Source organism: Panulirus ornatus, chromosome 14 (assembly GCF_036320965.1).
Source record: "Panulirus ornatus isolate Po-2019 chromosome 14, ASM3632096v1, whole genome shotgun sequence".
Classification (NCBI taxonomy): domain Eukaryota; kingdom Metazoa; phylum Arthropoda; class Malacostraca; order Decapoda; family Palinuridae; genus Panulirus; species Panulirus ornatus.
Window position 1 is genome coordinate 43,376,608 of NC_092237.1, and position 14,786 is coordinate 43,391,393.

Genomic DNA, 14,786 nt, shown 5'->3' on the forward strand with positions numbered 1-14,786 from the left:
AACCTTAACCAAACACAACCATAACCAAACATGATAACCAAACATAACCATAACCAAACAACCATAACCAAATAACCATAACCAAACATGATAACCAAACAACCATAACCATACATAACCATAACCAAACATAACCTTAACCAAACATAACCATAACCAACATAACCTTAACCAAACATAACCATAAGCAAACCTTTCATAATGTAACCTAAACTGAAGGGAACTTGTTCTAATCTGACCGAACCTTACCTGAACCTAACCTAACCATTCCTAGCCCCTCGCCTCCACCCAGCAGGGGGAAACCTCTTTACGATGTGGGATTATCCTCGTACACGAAGATGGGAATGTAAGGAAGGTCACATATAGGTTTGAAATGTATATACAAATGCGATAGTTCATTTAGAAGTATACATTTTAGACGCTGTGTTAAGAAACTAGTCTATGTTCGAATCGCCCCCCTCTTTTTTTCTTTTTTTTTGAAGTTGTTGTTCGTTTGCACTTTAGAAGTCGCAGATGATAATAGGTCAGCGTGTGTGCAACATACCTATTGGTACAGCACTGGAGGGAGCGCACGTCTGAACTGTCTCTACCTAGGCCAAGAATTTGCCAATACGCAGGGCTACCTTATGTTACCCCGTTCTCTTAATCTTTTATATATTATTCTCTCTCTCTCTCTCTCTCTCTCTCTCTCTCTCTCTCTCTCTCTCTCTCTCTCTCTCTCTCTCTCTCTCTCTCTCTCTCTCTCTCTCTTATATATATATATATATATATATATATATTTTTTTTTTTTTTTTTGCTTTGTCGCTGTCTCCCGCGTTTGCGAGGTAGCGCAAGGAAACAGACGAAAGAAATGGCCCAACCCACCCCCATACACATGTATATACATACGTCCACACACGCAAATATACATACCTACACAGCTTTCCATGGTTTACCCCAGACGCTTCACATGCCCTGATTCAATCCACTGACAGCACGTCAACCCCGGTATACCACATCAATCCAATTCACTCTATTCCTTGTCCTCCTTTCACCCTCCTGCATGTTCAGGCCCCGATCACACAAAATCTTTTTCACTCCATCTTTCCACCTCCAATTTGGTCTCCCTCTTCTCCTCGTTCCCTCCACCTCCGACACATATATCCTCTTGGTCAATCTTTCCTCACTCATTTTCTCCATGTGCCCAAACCATTTCAAAACACCCTCTTATGCTCTCTCAACCACGCTCTTTTTATTTCCACACATCTCTCTTACCCTTACGTTACTTACTCGATCAAACCACCTCACACCACACATTGTCCTCAAACATCTCATTTCCAGCACATCCATCCTCCTGCGCACCACTCTATCCATAGCCCACGCCTCGCAACCATACAACATTGTTGGAACCACTACTCCTTCAAACATACCCATTTTTGCTTTCCGAGATAATGTTCTCGACTTCCACACATTCTTCAAGGCTCCCAGAATTTTCGCCCCCTCCCCCACCCTATGATCCACTTCCGCTTCCATGGTTCCATCCTCTGCCAGATCCACTCCCAGATATCTAAAACACTTCACTTCCTCCAGTTTTTCTCCATTCAAACTCACCTCCCAATTGACTTGACCCTCAACCCTACTGTACCCAATAACCTTGCTCTTATTCACATTTACTCTTAACTTTCTTCTTTCACACACTTTACCAAACTCAGTCACCAGCTTCTGCAGTTTCTCACATGAATCAGCCACCAGCGCTGTATCATCAGCGAACAACAACTGACTCACTTCCCAAGCTCTCTCATCCCCAACAGACTTCATACTTGCCCCTCTTTCCAAAACTCTTGCATTCACCTCCCTAACAACCCCATCCGTAAACATATATATATATATATATATATATATATATATATATATATATATATATATATATATATATATACATTGAGCGATCGGGGCCTGAACATACAGGAGGGTGAAAAGCGTGAAAGGAATAGAGTGAATTGGAACGATGTGGTATACCGGGGTCGACGTGCTGTCAGTGGATTGAACCAGGGCATGTGAAGCGTCTGGGGTAAACCATGGAAAGTTCTGTGGGGCCTGGATGTGAAAAGGGAGCTGTGGTTTCGGTTCATTATACATGACAACTAGAGACTGTGTGAACGAATGTGGCCTTTGTTGTCTTTTCCTAGCGCTACCTCGCGCGAGCGCGGGGGGGTGGGGGAGGAGAGTGCCATTTCATGTGTGGCGGGATGGCGATGGGAATGGATGAAGGCAGCAAGTATGGATATGTACATATACACACGTATATATGTATATGTCTGTGTATGTATATGTATGTATACGTTGAGGTGTATAGGTATGTATATGTGCGTGTGTGGGCGTTTATGTGTATACATGTGTATGTGTATGTATGTGGGAGGAGAGTGCCATTTCATGTGTGGCGGGATGGCGATGGGAATGGATGAAGGCAGCAAGTATGGATATGTACATATACACACGTATATATGTATATGTCTGTGTATGTATATGTATGTATACGTTGAGGTGTATAGGTATGTATATGTGCGTGTGTGGGCGTTTATGTGTATACATGTGTATGTGGGTGGGTTGGGCCATTTTTTCGTCTGTTTCCTTGCGCTACCTCGCTAACGCGGGAGACAGCGACTAAGTATAATATATATATATATATATATATATATATATATATATATATATATATATATATATATATATATATATATTATGGTGGGTGTCTGACTTAGTGTGTATGTGAGTGTCAATACATGTATATTAGCACATATATGGTACATATACACATGGTTGAGAGAGGGGACAACACGAATGTAAAAGCTCTATTCCCGTAACACACGAATGGTGCCCAGAAAGCACTGACGCACGCACGCACTCAAGCTTACGCCAGGTACCCATTCATCGACCAGCCCTGATGTGGTTGGTGATTGGGGAGGGATGAACAGCAGGGATGGCTGTGAGTCGGATGCCCTGTCCGGGAATCGAACCCGAGTCCATGAGAGAGAGAGAGAGAGAGAGAGAGAGAGAGAGAGAGAGAGAGAGAGAGAGAGAGAGAGAGAGAGAGAGCTGCACCCAGTTTCCTGCGTCATAAAAACTGGCGGGTGGCGGCGCGGGTTCAAGGCTCAGTGGCCGGGTACAGCCGATTGCTGCCGTTTTCTGTTAGTCATCGCTGCCAGCTGGAGTTGCTCTCTCCCTCAACACGACTGGAGGGCGGACTGACTGTGACACACCGCAGCCCTGATGATCACCTTCCGACGACGCGTGTTGATGTTCATTACGTGCAGGATCACGTGAGTGGGAGAACAAGATGAGCGAGTGACCATGCGGTAAACATGTTCACATTTCGATCAGAGTTTGGCGGAGGGAGGGAGTGTACGTACGACCCGGCCGCCATGTTGGGCCAGGCTTCTGGGGAGGAGGGTCCAGTCGCTTGGACTAGGAGGAGTATTTTGGGAATGTAGAGCAGACATGTAATTAACCATATAATTACGGGTTACCGGCAGTAAAGAGGGAAGTGATGTGGTTCATGTATCGCGTGTGGTAATTTAGATAAAGGCAATGATAGCCATAGCGAGTATTGTGGGAATACAGAGCTGGGATGTAATTAGTTATCTAATGAAGTTGTTTACGGTAAAATGGGAAAATATTTGGCTCATGTATCGTGTCCAGATAAAGGCACTGTAAGCTTCTACCTTATGGGTCATTTACAAATAAACATTGATCTCTGGAACTTGTCAATTTAACAGTATTTACATCGTAGCGGAAGACTTATTATACCATACATTACTGTATGATTTACGACTGTAGTGGTGCTACAAGGGTATCCGAGAGACCTGTTGTATCAGCCTGTTACTGCTCGTTGACGGTAGATTGTCTGATGGCATCTTGCCACCGTGTTAGCGTTCGTGTTTACACATCACTCTGGAAGATTGGGTCAGTAAGTCCAGAATATTTGTTACGTTCCAGCGTCTCCCGCTCATTAAGCTCCCAGTATGATGGACATGTCTGGAATATGGTTGATGTAAGGGTTCTGTGTTAAACTTGGTGTATTATTATATAGTATAGTATAGTAATACTAGTATAGTATAGCATGGCATAGCATAGCGTAGTATAGTATAGTTATCATAGCCGAGTATAGTACAGTTATCATGGCGTAGTATAGTATAGTTATCATAGCGTAACATAGTATAGTACAGCATAGCATAGTGTAGTATAGTATAGTTATCATAGCGTAACATAGTATAGTACAGCATAGCATAGTGTAGTATAGTATAGTTATCATAGCGTAACATAGTATAGTACAGCATAGCATAGCGTAGTATAGTATAGTGTGGTAAGGAAGCAAGTGCACATTTCCACCGGCATTGGTGTTACGAGAGAGCGAAAATATAACGGGAATTTGAAATATTAAGATAATCCGAGATTAACCTTATTAAATAATTATTACTTTCACATTGCATATCTGATGCTACTTATTAAGTAGCACTCGTGTGATGAACTGAATACGTTTTTGTAGATTTGTGTTGTGCCACCTTGTAGCTTGGTGTGGTGACGGAGTTCGTAGAACTGGAGTGAGGAACTGGTGAGGAACTGGGTGAACTAGTGGTAGTAGAGCACTGGGGAGGAAGGGGTTTTGGGCTGATACGGGGATAGTAGACCATTTGGGGGGGTGGGGGATGTCGGTAATGGTCGACCAATGGAGGTAAGAGGGATGGTCTGTGTCATTGATAATAGACCACGTTGGCAATGATACTAGACCATTGTGGGGTCTGTGTCAGTGGTGGAAGACCACTGGAGGACTGAGTGTGCCGGCGATAGTAAACCACTTGACACGTGACCGCTGAATTGATGGTCTTCACTCTACATTTCGCCTCCATTTTCCCCGCCTCCTTCATCGCCTCCTTCGGGAGCAGCCGGGCTCCTCCCGGGGGCTTCATCTGGCAGGAACTATATTTAGGTTTGCTTTCAAATGCTAGGGAGGCGTCCTTGTCTTGCCTGACGTACCACACCTCCGCCTGGTGGACGTCCGGGTGGTGGTACAGGCCCCCCCCCCCCCCAGCAGGAGGTCGGCGCGTGGGGTCACGACTCCTCCCCACACCACACACCGCCCTCGTCTGAGACTGGTCAAATAATTTTGTGATTCATATAACTTGGGCCCCAGTCTGGGTGTTCCAGATTTGAGTGTTGTCTTGGTAAAGGTTAGAGATGCGAGACGTGCCCTGCCCTCACTGTGGCCTGTTGGCAGGGCTCCTCGACCAATCATGTTCTGTTGGCAGGGCTGTTGACGTCATACGCCGTTATGGACCCCAGACACCAGTGCTGACACCAGACACCGTTATTCACCCCAGACACCAGTACTGACCCCAGACACCAGTACTGACCCCAGACAGCAGTACTAACCCCAGACGACAGTATTAGCCCTAGACATGAGGAGTCCCTCTCCCCCCAGGCTGTGCTGGGGGTGTTCTGGGGGCGTGCGTCATAGCAGAGGAAGGCATGTTTCAGCTCGACCTCATGTAGGTCAATGCTAGGCGGCTGGTGTAGCAATGTTGCCATGAAGCAACATTTTATATTTGATATTTTCTTACTCAGTAATTAATGTTCTCTGAGGGTTTATATCTCCCGGGTGTGTGGCACCAGTTGCTCACCTGTTGAACAATACCGTTAGGGCTGTGCCACGGGATATATATATATATATATATATATATATATATATATATATATATATATATATATATATATTATTTATTTATTTATTTATTATATTTTGTCGCTGTCTCCCGCGTTAGCGAGGTAGCGCAAGGAAACAGACGAAAGAAAGGCCCAACCCACCCACATATACATGTATATACATATACGTCCACACACGCACATATACATACCTATACATTTCAACGTATACATATATATACACACACAGACATATACATATATACACATGTACATAATTCATACTTGCTGCCTTTATTCATTCCTATCGCCACCCCGCCACACATGAAATGACAACCCCCGTAGAGAGAGAGAGAGAGAGAGAGAGAGAGAGAGAGAGAGAGAGAGAGAGAGAGAGAGAGAGCCGTGGTTGGTTAGGCGTGGTTTGTGGTGTGTGTTTGATTGGCCTTGACGTGGTTGTGAAGCGTGGGCCAGGTTGTGGCTGAATGGCGTGGTTGTGGATCCGGTTGGCTTCTTCGTCATGCTTGGTTTGTGTGACGAGGATGTTGTAGGTTGTGAACCTACATCTCTTCGTTGTATATCAACTGACTGTTATATTTCTCTTGTGTCTCCCCTGATGATGTGATTATTACACGAAAGTGCACTTGGGAACCGGTATTTGTTTCATTTTCCCCGTGGACTCATAGGAATATAAGTTTCTGTGCATTACACATGACAGCTGGAGACTGAGTGTGAACGAATGTGGCCTTTGTTGTCTTTTCATAGCGCTACCTCGCGCGCGTGCGAGGGGGAGGGGGTTGTCATTTCATGTGTGACGGGGTTGCGATGGGAATGAATAAAGACGCAAGTCTCGGGTCCAAGCCTTGAAGGTGGGGACACAGGCAGGCACATCACGAGCACAACAGTAATACCTGTAGGAGAGAGAGAGAGAGAGAGAGAGAGAGAGAGAGAGAGAGAGAGAGAGAGAGAGAGAGAGAGAGAGAGAGAGAAACGCAACAAGACCAGAGCATATTTAGTATTGAAAAGCTTCTTAGTTTTTTTTGGCCACAGTTGCTTGTGGTCTTAAGCAAGACTGAAAAATCAGATCTTCAAAGTTCGTTTTATGTAAGAAATTCCAAACAATAAACATCTTGAGATTGTATGGTAATGTGAGCCCAGAGGAAACGAAGCGAAGATTGGCTGTGTTGGTGGGACACGAATGTAACATTGGGCGGGCATGAATGTAACAAAACCGAGCGTCATGTTGTTTGTGAACGAGAAACACGAAAGCTTTGCTGGGTGAGTGAAACAGGTGAAGTAACGGTCCATCTTCGTAAGTCAAATCTCCACACACAATCTATAGGAAGCACCGACCATTCACATGGTTACGGGTCTAAAGCCTTAGTGGCAGGAACCCAACACAGACTGACGCCTCACACGAGAGAAAGCGGACAGAAGTAATACACGTAGAACAGAGGGAGAGAACCAACACCATGGCTGAGATGAAGACATGGTTGAGGGAAGGTGACAGCAGACCAGTTGATGCCTCTCATCCACCACGAGTCTGCATGTCCTGTATCTAAGGAGCATCTATATATATATATATATATATATATATATATATATATATATATATATATATATATATATATCTTTCAAACTATTTGCCATTTCCCGCGTTAGCGAGGGAGCGTTAAGAACTACTATTTGCCATACTATTTGTCATTTCCTTGCGCATTTGAGGGTATATCCTCACCTGGCCCCCTTCTCTGTTCCTTCTTTTGGAAAATTAAAAAAAAAAAGAGAGGGGAGGATTTCCAGCCCCACGCTCCCTCCCCGTTTAGTCGCCTTCTACGACACACAGGGAATACGTGGGAAGTATTCTTTCTCCTCTATCCCAGGGATATATATATATATATATATATATATATATATATATATATATATATATATATATATATATATATATATATATATATATAAATCCTGGGAGCCTTGAAGAATGTGTGGAAGTCGAGAACATTATCTCGGAAAGCAAAAATGGCTATGTTTGAAGGAATAGTGGTTCCAACAATGTTGTATGGTTGCGAGGCGTGGGCTATGGATAGAGTTGTGCGCAGGAGGGTGGATGTGCTGGAAATGAGATGTTTGAGGACAGTGTGTGGTGTGAGGTGGTTTGATCGAGTAAGTAACGTAAGGGTAAGAGAGATGTGTGGAAATAAAAAGAGCGTGGTTGAGAGAGCAGAAGAGGGTGTTTTGAAATGGTTTGGGCACATGGAGAAAATGAGTGAGGAAAGATTGACCAAGAGGATATATGTGTAGGAGGTGGAGGGAACGAGGAGAAGTGGGAGACCAGATTGGAGGTGGAAAGATGGAGTGAAAAAGATTCTGTGTGATCGGGGCCTGAACATGCAGGAGGGTGAAAGGAGGGCAAGGAATAGATTGAATTGGATCGATGTGGTATACCAGGGTTGACGTGCTGTCAGTGGATTGAATCAGGGCATGTGAAGCGTCTGGGGTAAACCATGGAAAGCTGTGTAGGTATGTATATTTGCGTGTGTGGACGTGTATGTATATACATGTGTATGGGGGTGGGTTGGGCCATTTCTTTCGTCTGTTTCCTTGCGCTACCTCGCAAACCCGGGAGACAGCGACAAAGAGAAAAAAAAAAAAAAAAAAAGAATATATATATATATATATATATATATATATATATATATATATATATATATATATATATATATATATATATATATATCAACTCATCCCTGGGGATAGGGGATTAAGAATGCTTCCCACGTATTCCCTGCGTGTCGTAGAAGGCGACTAAAAGGGGAGGGAGCGGGTGGCTGGAAATCCTCCCCTCTCGTTATTTTTTTTTAATTTTCGAAAAGAAGGAACAGAGGGGGGCCAGGTGAGGATATTCCAAAAAAGGCCCAGTCCTCTGTTCTTAACGCTACCTCGCTAACGCGGGAAATGGCGAATAGTTTAAAAGAAAAAAAGATATATATATCAACTGACTTATATTTCTCTCGTATTTCCCCTGATGAGGTGATTATGACACGAAAGTGCACTTGGGAACTTATCGTGTTTCATTTTCTCCATGGACTCATAGAATATGAGTTCAGGTGCATTATACATGACAGCTGGAGACTGAGTGTGAACGAATGTGGCCTTTGTTGTCTTTTCCTAGCACTACTTCGCGCACATGCGGGGGGAAGGGGTTTTCATTTCATTTGTGGCGGGGTGGCGACGGGAATGAATAAAGGCAGCAAGTATGAATTATATACACGTGTATATGTGTGTATATATATATATATATATATATATATATATATATATATATATATATATATATATATATATATGAGGGGGGAGGGGGATGGTTTTCCATGTGTGGCGAGGTGGCGATGGGAATGAATAAAGGCAGACAGTGTGAATTGTGTGCATGGGTATATATGTATGTGTCTGTGTGTGTATATACATGTGTACATTGAGATGTATAGGTATGTATATTTGCGTGTGTGGACGTGTATGTATATACATGTGTATCGGGGTGGGTTGGGCCATTCTTTCGTTTGTTTCCTTGCGCTACCTCGCTAACGCGGGAGACAGCGACAAAGTATGATAAATGTAAATAAATTATATATATATATATATATATATATATATATATATATATATATATATATATATATATATATATATATATATATTACGGGAAGAGGGACTTAATTGGATATCCAGCCTCCATGACAAGTTGTCATACAAGATAAACATCGGGATCGTTTACGACAGCGTAAACAAATTATGTTCCTCACTGAGACGTGAACAATGACCTTGTGAGGTGTGGCGTGTACTGGGTCCGGTGTACTGGATCTTGTGTATTCAGCCTAGTGTACTGGATCTGGTGTATTCAGTCTAGTGTACTGGATCTTGTGTATTCAGCCTAGTGTACTGGATCTTGTGTATTCAGTCTAGTGTACTGGATCTTGTGTATTCAGCCTAGTGTACTGGATCTGGTGTATTCAGTCTAGTGTACTGGGTCTTGTGTATTCAGCCTAGTGTACTGGATCTTGTGTATTCAGTCTAGTGTACTGGATCTTGTGTATTCAGTCTAGTGTACTGGATCTTGTGTATTCAGTCCAGTGTACTGGGTCTGCTGTACTGGATCTTGTGTATTCAGTCTTGTGTACTGGATCTTGTGTATTCGGTCTAGTGTACTGGATCTGGTGTATTCAGCCTAGTGTACTGGGTCTGGTGTACTGGATCTTGTGTATTCAGTCTAGTGTACTGGCTCTGGTGTATTCAGCCTAGTGTACTTGGATCTTGTGTATTCAGTCTAGTGTACTGGACCTTGTGTATTTAGTCTCGTGCACTGGATCTGGTGTATTCAGTCTAGTGTACTGGATCTGGTTTATTTAGTCTAGTGTACTGGACCTTGTGTATTCAGTCTCGTGCACTGGATCTGGTGTATTCAGTCTAGTATACTGGATCTGGTGTATTCAGTCTAGTATACTGGATCTGGTGTGTTCCGTCTAGTGTACTGGATCTGGTGTATTCAGTCTCGTGCACTGGATCTAGTGTATTCAGTCTAGTATACTGGATCTGGTGTATTCAGTCTAGTGTACTGGATCTGGTGTATTCAGTCTAGTGTACTGAATAGGTGTATTCAGTCTAGTGTACTGGATCTGGTGTATTCAGTCTAGTGTACTGAATAGGTGTATTCAGTCTAGTGTACTGGGCAAGATGGAAGCATTTCAGTAACACTTGTTAGTCAAGCAAGATTCTGAGGACGTGGGACATTATGAACCATCCTGAGAGAGAGAGAGAGAGAGAGAGAGAGAGAGAGAGAGAGAGAGAGAGAGAGAGAGAGAGAGAGAGAGAGTCGAGCCAACGATGCAGCTTCAACCAACGAGGATCGTATGTGATTGTTTGTGGATGGCAGACACTTGGGGCCTCGGGACCTGGAGGCATCACAGCGAGGTAAGAAACAGGACCATAATGTTTACAGGAATGTTGTGTAACGCATGAGAGAGTTGTCAAACCAAGACGTATAAAGAGACGCTACATATATATATATATATATATATATATATATATATATATATATATATATATATATATATATATATATCAGTCCCAGATGAACTGGGGACGGACGGTTTGCGGGATGTCCCGAGCTATGAGGAGAGACGATCCTCTTCGTCAAGCACGACGTGCGGTGAGCGCTACCCGCTGGTTGTCCTCATGTGGCATAAGATGTCGTCGTTCATAATTAGTTAGTGACCCCGGGAGGTGGGATGATATGCTGGTGTAGGAAGGTTGTTTAAATCTGATGATCACGTCGACCCGCCCGGAGAAATGGCGGGGCGATCCGCAGGATGAAGGTGCGCCGTGTGCAGAGTCTGGCGTCCTTCAGGGGCGCAGGAGTCGACCCCGGGCGGCGGTGATGGAGGGCCCCCCCAGGAACACACCGCTTACCTCGCCAACTGCTCATCATTAGTGTGGCGGTGGAGGAAACCCCTTAATAATGGAACACACGAAGGCTATTCATTCTCAGGTGAACCGCCATTACTCCTCCCATTACTCCTGTCGCAGTGGGGGAAGTCCCACCACCTGAAGACGGAGCACAATGATGCGTTGGCTTCTGGGTGACGAAGGATGATCTGGCGGGTGTACAACGCTCTGGCCTGATGCAGGTGGTGGCGCTCACTGAGGAGCCAGTGTCGGGTGGTGACACTGCCACTCATCTCAGAGGTTGGGTCACCACCAGGCGATGTTGCAGAGGTTGGGTCACCGCCAGGCGATGTTGCAGAGGTTGGGTCACCGCCAGGCGATGTTGCAGAGGTTGGGTCACCGCCAGGCGATGTTTCAGAGGTTGGGTCACCGCCAGGCGATGTTTCAGAGGCAGTTGTAGTGTGCTGTGTGATGCTTCTTCCCGGTGTACAAATAGTCTTGTCTTAGAACATAACTTGGGTGAGGTGATGACCTGCCTCCCTGCTGGTCTCTGCACGGGAGGAGCTGACCCATACAACATAGGACTCGCCCCGGTTGCGCTATGTACACACGGCCAAAAAAGTATCTTGACGCTTTTTGTGTGAAACACTATGACAACAAGGACGAAGATTTTTGAGATATGGCCATTGGTCTGGCTCACATTATTATCCCTGCTTTTATGATGTTGTCATATATCGACTGATACCAACTTGTCAAAATTAAGGTTATATTGATTTCATCCGGGAAGATACATTTTTGACCGTGTGTATATACGTCCACTGAAGAGTGACTGTGGCAAGATGGGCCTTCCTCCGAGTCACCAGGCAGCTGGTTGCTCTCACGCTGCCTCACTACCAGGTACCAGGTACTTGGTGGCTGAGAGCTGAAGGCTGGTTGGTTAATTAGGCCGTAGACCTACCAACTGCGTGGGTCATTAAGGCTGTCAGCAGCTGAAATTGTAACCATCTGTCGGAAAAATCTTGAAAATGATTCCAAGACCATCCCCGCCCACACTGCCCGTGTGATCCCTCTTCCCCGCTCACACTGCCCGTGTGATCCCTCTTCCCCGCTCACACTGCCCGTGTGATCCCTCTTCCCCGCTCACACTGCCCGTGTGGTCCTTCCTCCCCGCTCACACTGCCCGTGTGATCCTTCCTCCCCGCTCACACTGCCCGTGTGATCCTTCCTCCCCGCTCACACTGCCCGTGTGATCCTCGGGAGTTGTGGAGTGTGGAGCTTGTGGTCCCGTGTGGTGTAGCTGTTAGCGTTGCTGAGCGTGACACATTCACACGGGCAACTGGGGGTCACGTCTGCATAGTTTCCAATCTTGGTTGCGGCAGTCCGTCCACAGTTAACCCAGCTGTTCATCCTAGCTTAGGAGCTGGTCGATAAAGTGGTTAACCGACTTAGGCTAATATATATAATCATGACAACAGGAGACTGAGTGTGAACGAATGTGGCCCTTTTCGTCTGTTTTCCTGGCGCTACCTCGCTGAAGCAGAGGGTAGCGATGCTGTTTCCTGTGGGGCGGGGTAGCGCCAGGATGGATGAAGGCAAGCAAGTAGAAATATGTACGTGTGTATTTATGTCTTGTGTATGTATATGGGCGTTTATGTGATGAGAGTGTTGGTATGTATATATATATATATATATATATATATATATATATATATATATATATATATATATTGATCATCATTAGGTTATTCATTTGCCAGTGCTGTCTCAGCTAACATAAAGAAAATAGTTTATATATTGAAATGGGTAAGATTGAGGGACGAGAACCCATGAAATATTTTGAAAGACAGAGAAAGTGAAAGAAAGTATGAGAAAGTTATGTGATAATCTAAGCATAGAAGCAAATAAAAGGAATAAAAGGGAATATCTTTAAGCGTATAAAAATTCTCAAAGTAGACGGAAGTCATTGAATCTGTACGAGTTTTGGGATCCACATGAGAGAGTGGACGAGCACAAAGGTTCGAGACTGGGTATGAGAGAGAAAAGGGGGGGGGGGAGGATGGGGAGGTTTTTCATTGTTTTCATTCATGAGAGAGAGAGAGAGAGAGAGAGAGAGAGAGAGAGAGAGAGAGAGAGAGAGAGAGAGAGAGAGAGAGAGAGTGGTGTGTGTGTGTGTAGTGTGTGTGTGTGTGTGTGTATCCCAAGTAGTAGACTTGTATTTCAGGGCTGCTCTTCTATATAACCTACCAATTTTGTGACTAGTATCAAAAGGCCGACAAAACTTTTGTTGATTTGGACCATAACAAAGATTATCTGTTTTCTGTTTCTATTTGTCCTGACGTAGTTTCTGAAAATCGCGTTATCTTGCCGAGTTCGCTTGCCCTCCTGCAGGTGATGTGAACGTGGAGCAACGAGTGATCCAGGGAAGTGGCCCACTGAGGACGTTACCACGAGCGGCCAACACCCCCAGAACTACACAGACACACACACACACACACACACACACACACACACACACACACACACACACACACAATAAAAGCGCATGTATTTGAAGGATATGAAATTCATTTTTCAAGGAAGGGAAAGCGAAAAGTGTTTCGAAGGGGAATTACTCGTAAGTTGGATAAACCAATTGACGATATATTTGCGTCATGAGAGGGAACAAATATATATATATATATATATATATATATATATATATATATATATATATATATATATATATATATATATATCTTTTCTTTTAAACTATTCGCCATTTCCCGCGTTAGCGAGGTAGCGTTAAGAACAGAGGACTGGGCCTTTTTTGGAATAACCTCACCTGGCCCCCTCTGTTCCTTCTTTTGGAAAATTGAAAAAAAAAAAGAAAAGAGAGGGGAGGATTTCCAGCCCCCCGCTCCCTCCCCTTTTAGTCGCCTTCTACGACACGCAGGGAATACGTGGGAAGTATTCTTAATCCCCTATCCCCAGGGATAATATATATATATATATATATATATATATATATATATATATATATATATATATATATATATATATATATTGGAAAGGATCACAATTTTGCGCGTGATCAAGATATTCCTATGAGTCCACGGGGAAACGCATCGTGTTTCATTTTCCCCGTGGACTCATAGGAATATATATATATATATATATATATATATATATATATATATATATATATATATTGTGTGTGTGTGAGTGTAATGAGGTCTTTTGAAAATGTAGTACACCTAATGATTAACGTTTTTTGTATCTAAAATGAGAGTCTAAATGTACATACGGGGAACGTACGCTTATACTGTGGGATTATAGAAAAATGCGGGGCAAGTTACCCAGTGGAGCGGTAGAAAATAGGGTTCAGGTTACCCCGTGGAGCGGTAGAAAATAGGGGCAGGTTAATAGCATGTAGAAAATAGGGGCAGGTTAAACAGTGGAGCTGTAGAAAATGGGAAGGGTTAGACTTGACGTAGAAGCTAGGAACGTCAACTCGTGGAGACTACCTAGCCTTGCTACCTAGCTGTAATCCTCTCTTATCTTTTCTTCCTAGTTCATGTATCATAACAAGAACCATCGTCTATTATGTGCCACCAGTTCATGTATCATAACAAGAACCATCGTCTCAGTCATGTGTCACCAGTTCATGTATCATAACAAGAACCATCGTC

The 14,786-nt window shown here is 43.9% G+C and overlaps 1 protein-coding gene across 2 annotated transcripts in view; it reads left to right on the top strand.

The window, feature by feature from the left end:
- Positions 1 to 14,786, top strand: part of Duox (dual oxidase) — a 489,286-nt gene that overhangs the window by 389,165 nt on the left and 85,335 nt on the right. The window lies entirely within an intron of this gene.